This window comes from Pleuronectes platessa, chromosome 10 (assembly GCF_947347685.1).
Source record: "Pleuronectes platessa chromosome 10, fPlePla1.1, whole genome shotgun sequence".
NCBI classification, from domain to species: domain Eukaryota; kingdom Metazoa; phylum Chordata; class Actinopteri; order Pleuronectiformes; family Pleuronectidae; genus Pleuronectes; species Pleuronectes platessa.
In genome coordinates, this window is record NC_070635.1 from 5314452 (window position 1) to 5324625 (window position 10174).

Genomic DNA, 10174 nt, shown 5'->3' on the forward strand with positions numbered 1-10174 from the left:
AGAGAACGTTCAATGAGAAGCGCTCGTCTCTGCGTTGCATGCGTTTGGGCACTGCGGCAAGGACTATCGCTTCACTTACTGTAGCCAGCAGGAGGCTCTATGAACTAGAGGTAAGTAACCTTGAAACTATACTACAACAAAACCTATTGCTTTATCTATCATCATATGCTTACATGCCGCAAGGCTTTTTTAATATAAAACTGTTATAAAAGTTACCGTTTATTTAACACGTCTAATGAACAGATTGAAGCAAGTTAGCTGCAGGGTCATATGTTTGGTTGAGACTTTATGTTTTATTATAATAAGTTAATATCAATATGCTACACGTGTAAGTTGCATGTGATAGTAACTATGTTTCACCATTATTCTGTTGAAGGCTGGTATATCCACCATTACTATTCCCACCGCGTTTATTTAGCCTGTCATGGAGTTTTAAAGTGAATATGACAGTTTAGATATGATTATAATCTCCACACATCAGTGTTGTAAACAATTCTCAAATTAATTATATAATTATGTTTTCAAACCGAGGGAAGTGGAGAGACTTGATGTGGACTGTTATCAATAGCTCTGTGGGAGATTATCACCTTGAATATTACAGATGAGGTAGAAAGACATTTTATCTATTTTTACAATGTTGTATTTCTTTCAGTACTTTTATCAAAAGCGACTTAAAATATGTGCATTTAACCATTAGGATACAAACCCAGACCACAGTACAACGGTTCTATCTGAAATCTGTTGTGCTTCATACACAACTCAAAACATTCTTTAACAGTGCGTTTCTTCTCTTTATAGATGAGGAACTGCAGCACCTGACGTCGTCAGCAGCAACATGGTGGTCAACACGTGGACGACTGCATCATCATCAGAAGCTACACAACACTTCTAAATTCCTCCCTTAAATAAAGATGGCCTGCAACTGTTTAGTGGTAACAGTCATTGCTCATTGTCATGGATAACAATTCATTTCTATCTTTATTATGGTTGGTTAAAATAATAGAAACTTATTACAACAATGTGTATCTTTTGCTTTCTGATTTGATACACTTTAGATAAGAACCCAGTGTTTAATATTTCTGCTTTGCCATAAGAGACAAAACATGGTCAATTGGTCATCACAGCTGTGTCCTTCAGGCTCGTCCGTCCCTAATAAAATGAGAGGAAACATAAAAATAATCAGATCATAATCATTTCATCTTAGGAAATAGGTAGTGTACATCATTTTCAAATTCTCTATGAACACTGTCTGTTCTAGTAAAGTTACAATATATTATATCCACCATTACTATTCCCACCGCGTTTATTTAGCCTGTCATGGAGTTTTACAGTGAATATGACAGTTTAGATATGATTATAATCTCCACACATCAGTGTTGTAAACAGTTCTCAAATTAATTATATAATTATGTTTTCACACCGAGGGAAGTGGAGAGACTTGATGTGGACTGTTATCAATAGCTCTGTGGGAGATTATCACCTTGAATATTACAGATGAGGTAGAAAGACATTTTATCTATTTTTACAATGTTGTATTTCTTTCAGTACTTTTATCAAAAGCGACATAAAATATGTGCATTTAACCATTAGGATACAAACCCAGACCACAGTACAACGGTTCTATCTGAAATCTGTTGTGCTTCATACACAACACAAAACATTCTTTAACAGTGAGTTTTTTCATCTTCATAGATGAAGAACTGCAGCACCTGATGTCCTCAGCAGCAACATGGTGGAGATCTGATTTGATACACTTTAGATAAGAACCCAGTGTTTTATATTTCTGCTTTGTCATAAGAGACAGAACATGGTCATCACAGCTGTGTCCTTCAGGCTCGTCCGTCCCTAATAAAATGATAGGAAACATGAAAGTATGTCATAATTATAGAGAAAGAGTTACATATGAACAAAGTGTGTATTCTTATTTTCGCTGGATATTCAACTATGTATTTGAATATGCTTTTGGATTAAAACGTGCACTACCATGACAATGAATGTTTAGTATGGAGCTATTTCACATTAAAAGTATTGCATTATAATTTAACACATTATGTATTATGTGCAATACTTTGTAAGTAATGAAAACAGGTCTGTACCTGGAGTCAGTGTTCAGTCTGGTTGGATTCAAGTTGTGTCTCACGCTGGACATCCTAGAGGAACATTGAACACAAATACACAGATATGTTAAGTCATACATGTGCCATGTTATCTGCTTAACAGACTTTTACATGGTAATAATAAAATATGAATTCAAAGTTAATCAGATCATATTCATTTCAGCTTAGGAAATAGGTAGTGCATATTAGCCTACAATTCTGTATGACACTGTCTGTTCTAGTAAAGTTACAAGGCTATGATTTACTCATATTTAACAAAAGAATTCAGTGAAGTCTGTCTGAGATTAACGATTTAAATACTGAAGGTGGGAGACACGGTTACTTTTCACTGTAACACGTTACAACACTACTCTGAAGAAAGAGCTTTAGGACACGTACTGCTCCTTTGAACAGCTGCTCTTGCAATGCAGATGTGACTTTAAACACTCAGGTTTCTCAGGTTTCAGTTAGCATCGCTAGCCCGCTAGCGAAACTAACTTACAAGCCGACACACAGTCTCCTGTCTCAGAGTCATCCGCATAAAGTAACGCTTATATCTGCTGGGTGGACCCGCTCATGTCGTTTCATGTCGGTGTTTGTCGGTAATAACCCCAATCGAGTCGAAGAACAGTTACTGCACCCATGCGAAGATATTGTTAGCTTGCTTGTTAGCGAGCTAGTTAGCCTCCGGCGCTAGCGAAAAGAAGCCGACACACAGTCTCCTGTCTCAGATTCATCCTTATAAACGAACGCTTATCTCTGCTTGGTGGACCTGGGTTCATGGCGGTTGTTTCGGTAACAGCTGGCATTCGCATCGAACCCGTTGATATACACTGAGCTGGTATGTAGCTCTCGGATTAGCGTCCCTTAGCTATCACGGCTGATTCAAAGGCACCCTGCGAATCACATCGAAATAAAATACTTAACGTGACTTACCACAGAAACGGAGGCGCAGACATCGTTACCGTGACCGTCAGGAGAAGGAGCAGAACATCAAAGTGTGTAATTTACTGGGTATGTGGGTGTAAGCCATTTCATGAGGCGTTCACTTGTACCTGGTTAAAGCCGAACTCACAACACAGCACAGCTTACACTGTGGCGTCACGTGAATTTCAAACATCTATATCGCTTAAACAAGGAAGTTAAAAACAAATTTACCCCCCTCAGAGTTGTCATGAAGGAAGAACTTAGCGATTGAGACTAAAACCAAAGTTTGAGCAATGCTGTAAAAGGTTTAATTCTCCTCTAAAGTTGGCCACCCTGTAAACACAGTCTGTTAATGCATAGATAACACAAACTATGGTCTGACACTGCCATCTAGTGACTAAATATTGCAGCACATCTGCCAGATATAGATGTTTTCATACCTCAAACTGGAAGCCACACCACGGTCACACAGTATTATGAAAAGTTGCAATTTCGTTAACTTTAGATCTTCATCTTGTTTTGAACACATGCATCAAATTTTTACGTTGATTTAATGAAGGCCCTACGAGTAGTGAATCAAACTGTAAGACATAGAAAAACAAGACATTTGCTGTTGCCACCAGGGGACGCTGTGATTTTAAGTCACGATTTCTGTACCAATGTCTTCAGGTCGCGACTCTTGTCTTATGTGTATAGTTTGGACTCGATTGGACAAAATATGTCCAAGATACAGGAGCCCGTGTTTTGATGGCGTTTAATCAAACTTTGAGGCCACACCACGGTCAGACGGTTTTGCTAAAACTTAATCCTTCAATAACTTTAGATCTCCATTTTGTTGTGATGACGATCGTCTAAATTGTAAGTTGATTTGATGAAAGCTGTAGGAGGAGTACTTAAAACAAAAAATATCGAATATGACCAAAATGGCCACTAAAGTCAAACTGGCGGGCTTCCTGTTGCGTTATTCATAATGCACTGATGGACTTTTTTGTGCATCTAGTCATGATACACAATAGTCTTTGTTTTTTTTGAGGATCGGTGAATGCTAAATGAGGGGCTTTTCCGTAGGTGGCGCTCTTGAGCCATTTTGCCACGCCCTTTTCAAAATACTCCAGAATACGTAAATTTTCGCCGCCTTCGAATTTACTGCAAACTCCTACAACTTTTTGAGCACATTAAAGCCCTCAAAAAGCCATTTCATTTAAGCTAAGAAAAATAATAATAATAATAATAATAATAATCATTTCAATTTCAATAGGGCCTCCCACCGATTTCGGTGCTCGGGCCCTAATAATAAAAATCCTTACAGATTCAATAGGGCCTCTCACCATTCGGTGCTCGGGCCCTAATAATAATAATAATAAAAATCCTTACAGATTCAATAGGGCCTCTCACCATTCGGTGCTCGGGCCCTAATAATAATAATAATAATAATAATAATAATAATAATAATAATAATAAAAATCCTTACAGATTCAATAGGGCCTCTCACCATTCGGTGCTCGGGCCCTAATAATAAGAATAATGCCTACAATTTCAATAGGGCCTCTCACCATTCGGTGCTCGGGCCCTAACTAGGGCTACGTTGTAGCACTTGCGGGCCCGAGCACCCGCACGTTGAAGCCTGTTGCGGTCGGTGGAGAGAGCGATCGATGACCAAGCGCACATCATCGATCGAGCATGCACTTCTCCACAATAAATGCGTTTTGCGCTCTGCGGCAGTAGGATTGCCAGTAGGTGGCGCCATCACTATTATTACGCACAGACATCTATTTATCTGTTCATGTAGGCGCTCTGATGTAGCGTGAGCAATTTTGTGTCAATCGGACAATGTTAACACAACTTAATATTCACACTGATCAGTAGGTGGCGCTATGACCCTGAACTAATATTTATATGTGGAGCTGTTCAGATTAGTATTGTGATCATAGGTCAGTAGTTTGGAGCCGGTTGGATAATGCAGAGTGGATTAACAAAGTACTTCCTGTTTCCTGGCGAATCAGTAGGTGGCGCTATGACACTGAGGAAATATTGACACATAGAGCTGTTCAGGCTTGTACTCTTATCATGTGACAGAAGTTTGGTAGTGATAGGACAATGCACAGTGGACTTATGAAAACATCGTGTCCTTTGGCGAAGGATGATCCTTCGCCAAACATCAATGTTTACATGGTTTGAGGAAATGTCACAATTCTGACCTTGATTCAATGACTTGACTGAGCTCATTTGAGCTGTATATCTTAAAGCAGCCAGGAGCAGTTCATCAAAGTATAAAACATGTCACTTCCTGTAGCCACCAGGGGGCGCTGTAATTTCAAGTCATAATTTCTGTGTAGATGTCATCAGGATGGCACCCTTGTCTTACATGTCTAGTTTGGACTTGATTGGACAATGTATGTCCGAGATACAGAACCTCGTGTTTTGATGGCGTTTAATCAAACTCAAGACGCCACGCCACGGTCACACGGTGTGACGAAAGGTCAATCTCTTAATCACTTTTTATCTCCATCTTGTTGTGATGGCACTGATCTTAATTTGAAGTTAATCTGATGAAAGCCCTGGGACAAGTGCATCAAGTAAAAATGTGGAATATGGAAAAAAAATGGCCACTTAATCCAAAATGGCGGCCTCCCTGTTTGGTCAAGCATACCTATCCAAGATATTTTTTTGTTTGTTATGAAACGACACATGTCCCGATAGATTTGTATAAATGTCGGCCATCGTAGTGCCGGGGTTGCCCTATAGGGGGCGCTGGTCAGTTTTTTTGCCACGCCCATTTCTTAAAACCATATGAATATCTTCAGGGGGGGGCTGTTGTTACACACATGTAGTTTGAGAGAGATAGAATCATGAACACTGAAGTTACAGCAATTTCGTGTTTCACGGCGAGTTGATGAACTTTAATGCCACGCCATTCATATGGCGTTTGACGAAAAGTCACGGTAATCTTATGTCTTCATTGTCAATGTCTTGGGACCCATTTGATACAGTTTGACATGGTTGAGGTCAGTGGATGAGGAGAAATTCATCCAAGTGTAAGACAAGCAAAAAACAAGACATTTCCTGTTGCCACCAGGGGGCGCTGCGGTTTTAAGTCATCATTTATGCATAGATGTCATCAGGCGGGGACTATTGTCTTACATGTCTAGTTTGGACTTGATTGGAACATGTATGTCCGAGATACAGATGCCCGTGTTTTGATGGCGTGTAACCAATTTTTAACGCCATGCCACGGTCACACGGTGTGATAAAAAAAAAATCCCTCAATCATTTTTTATCTCCATCTTGTTGTGATGACACTCATCTGAATTTGAAGTTGATCTGATGAAAGCCCTGGGACAAGTACGTAAAAGTAAAAATGTGGGATATTGCCAAAATGGCCACTAAAAGCAAAATGGCGGACTTCCTGTTGCATTTTTCATAATGCTCCAATAGACTTTTTTTCATGACTGGTCACGATACACCTATATCCAGATTTTGATGAAAATCCGTTATGTGGAAACCTAGGGGCTGGTTCCAGGGGGCGCTGTAGAGCCATTTTGCCACGCCCAATTCCAATTACTCCAGAATACTAAAATATCCGCAGACCTTGAATTTCCTGCAAAGTTTCATAACTTTTTGAGCATGTCTAGACCCTGAAAAAGCCCCCCAAAGGGAAATAATAATAATAATAATAATAATAATAATAACTAGGGCTACGTTGTAGCACTTGCGGGCCCGAGCACCCGCACGTTGAAGCCTGTTGCGGTCGGTGGAGAGAGCGATCGATGACCAAGCGCACATCATCGATCGAGCATGCACTTCTCCACGTTAAATGCGTTTTGCGCTCTGCGGCAGTAGGTTTGCCAGTAGGTGGCGCCATCACTATTATTACGCACAGACATATAGATCTGTTCAAGTAGGCGCTCTGATGTAGCGTGAGAAATTTTGTGTCAATTGGACAATGTTTCCGCAACTTAATTTTCACACTGATCAATAGGTGGCGCTATGATCCTGAACTAATATTCATATATGGAGCTGTTCTATTCAGGATTGTGATCATAGGTCAGTAGTTTGGAGCCGGTTGGATAATGCAGAGTGGATTAACAAAGTACTTCCTGTTTCCTGGCGAATCAGTAGGTGGCGCTATGACACTGAGGAAATATTGACACATAGAGCTGTTCAGGCTTGGACTCTGACCATGTGACAGAAGTTTTGTAGTGATAGGACAATGCACAGTGGAGTTATGATAACATCGTGTCCTTTGGCGAAGGAAAATCCTTCGCCGCACATCAATGTTTACACGGTTTGAGGAAACGTCACAATTCTGACCATGATCTAATGACTTGACTGATCTGATTTGAGCTGTATATTGTAAATCAGCCAGGAGCAGTTCATCAAAGTATAAAACATGTCACTTCCTGTAGCCACCAGGGGGCGCTGTAATTTCAAGTCATAATTTCTGTGTAGATGTCATCAGGATGGCACCCTTGTCTTACATGTCTAGTTTGGACTCGATTGGACAATGTATGTCCGAGATACAGAACCTCGTGTTTTGATGGCGTTTAATCAAACTCAAGACGCCACGCCACGGTCACACGGTGTGACGAAAGGTCAATCTCTTAATCACTTTTTATCTCCATCTTGTTGTGATGGCACTGATCTTAATTTGAAGTTAATCTGATGAAAGCCCTGGGACAAGTGCATCAAGTAAAAATGTGGAATATGGAAAAAAAATGGCCACTTAATCCAAAATGGCGGCCTCCCTGTTTGGTCAAGCATACCTATCCAAGATATTTTTTTGTTTGTTATGAAACGACACATGTCCCGATAGATTTGTATAAATGTCGGCCATCGTAGTGCCGGGGTTGCCCTATAGGGGGCGCTGGTCAGTTTTTTTGCCACGCCCATTTCTTAAAACCATATGAAAATCTTCAGGGGGGGGCTGTTGTTACACACATGTAGTTTGAGAGAGATAGAATCATGAACACTGAAGTTACAGCAATTTCGTGTTTCACGGCGAGTTGATGAACTTTAATGCCACGCCATTCATATGGCGTTTGACGAAAAGTCACGGTAATCTTATGTCTTCATTGTCAATGTCTTGGGACCCATTTGATACAGTTTGACATGGTTGAGGTCAGTGGATGAGGAGAAATTCATCCAAGTGTAAGACAAGCAAAAAACAAGACATTCCCTGTTGCCACCAGGGGGCGCTGCGGTTTTAAGTCATCATTTATGCATAGATGTCATCAGGCGGGGACTATTGTCTTACATGTCTAGTTTGGACTTGATTGGAACATGTATGTCCGAGATACAGATGCCCGTGTTTTGATGGCGTGTAACCAATTTTTAACGCCATGCCACGGTCACACGGTGTGATAAAAAAAAAATCCCTCAATCATTTTTTATCTCCATCTTGTTGTGATGACACTCATCTGAATTTGAAGTTGATCTGATGAAAGCCCTGGGACAAGTACGTAAAAGTAAAAATGTGGGATATTGCCAAAATGGCCACTAAAAGCAAAATGGCGGACTTCCTGTTGCGTTTTTCATAATGCTCCATGAGACTTTTTTTCATGACTGGTCACGATACACCTATATCCAGATTTTGATGAAAATCCGTTATGTGGAAACCTAGGGGCTGGTTCCAGGGGGCGCTGTAGAGCCATTTTGCCACGCCCAATTCCAATTACTCCAGAATACTAAAATATCCGCAGACCTTGAATTTCCTGCAAAGTTTCATAACTTTTTGAGCATGTCTAGACCCTGAAAAAGCCCCCCAAAGGGAAATAATAATAATAATAATAATAAAAATCCTTACAGATTCAATAGGGCCTCTCACCATTCGGTGCTCGGGCCCTAATAATAATAAAAATCCTTACAGATTCAATAGGGCCTCTCACCATTCGGTGCTCGGGCCCTAATGAACATTTGAACATTAAACGGTGATAAAAACTACAGAATCCAGCTGGACTGATGAAGAGGAGTTAAGGAGCTTCAGGAGAGGAGCTCCCTTTACCACTGATTGTTGAATTTTTTGCTGTGCAGAACTTTTACATTTAGAAAAAACCTATGTAACACAGACTAGAAGGAACAAAAACACTGAAATCATAAAGTGCCCTCTTTAAAGAAGATTCTGCTTCCTCTCTACAGACCCGCCCACTGAACCTAAACTGTCTATGAGGTCTGAGGTCACAGAAGGTCAGACCATCACCATCAGCTGCACTGCTGAAAGTTTCCCACAGTCAACTCTCACCTTGATGAAGACCTACACCAGTAATCACACTTTAATAATCACTGAAAATAATCTTTATTCACGACCCATCAACTCTCTCTACCACACATTGACTGTGACTTCAGCCGACGCTGGCTGGTACGTCTGCCGTGCCCAGAACACTGAGGGCTCAAAGGACAGCAAGCAGCAGGAGTTGGTGGTGAAATGTGAGTGTTTCAGCAGCGGCTTTTTTTCTCAACCAAAACAGATCAAACCAAATCTTCCTTTGAAAAACCTAACCATGCAAAAAGTAGCTTTTCTCATGTATTTTTCTATTTAACTATTACTTCTAACAGTTGAAACAATAGCACCTGAGAAATGAATGACCTAAAGTAAATGTGTCTCTGATTAACTTATATTGGACAGTGGTCCAATCTGACAGTTCTCTGTTTTCTATATCTTTGGTTACTGCAGACAGTCCCAAACATGTGACAGTTCAAGCCAATCCTGGTCTTGATGTGAAGGAAAATGTGTTGTTGACACTGAGCTGTTCTGCCGAGTCCAACCCACCAGTGAGCTCTGTCACCTGGAGGAAGACGACTGATGGGAGAGAGGAAATCATCCAACAGACTCAGACTCAGACCTTCAGGGTGAATTCAGCCAGTCCCTCTGACAGTGGACTGTACAGCTGTGAAGCCACCAATGACATTGGAAGTGGAAAGTCACAGCCAGCTGAGGTTAAAGTCAGATGTGAGTAGAATGATGCACTTGTGATGGTGAATGGATAAACAAGGAGGATATATTCTACATTACTGTGTATAAAGTAAATACTGATCAGATGTGCTGGTTCTAAAAAGAAGAAAACATAACTCCACAAAGTCAAAAACACCACAGGGTTCTTTTAACTATATTGTAAATTAATTAATTTGTTAAACTTATCCAACATTTCTTCAAA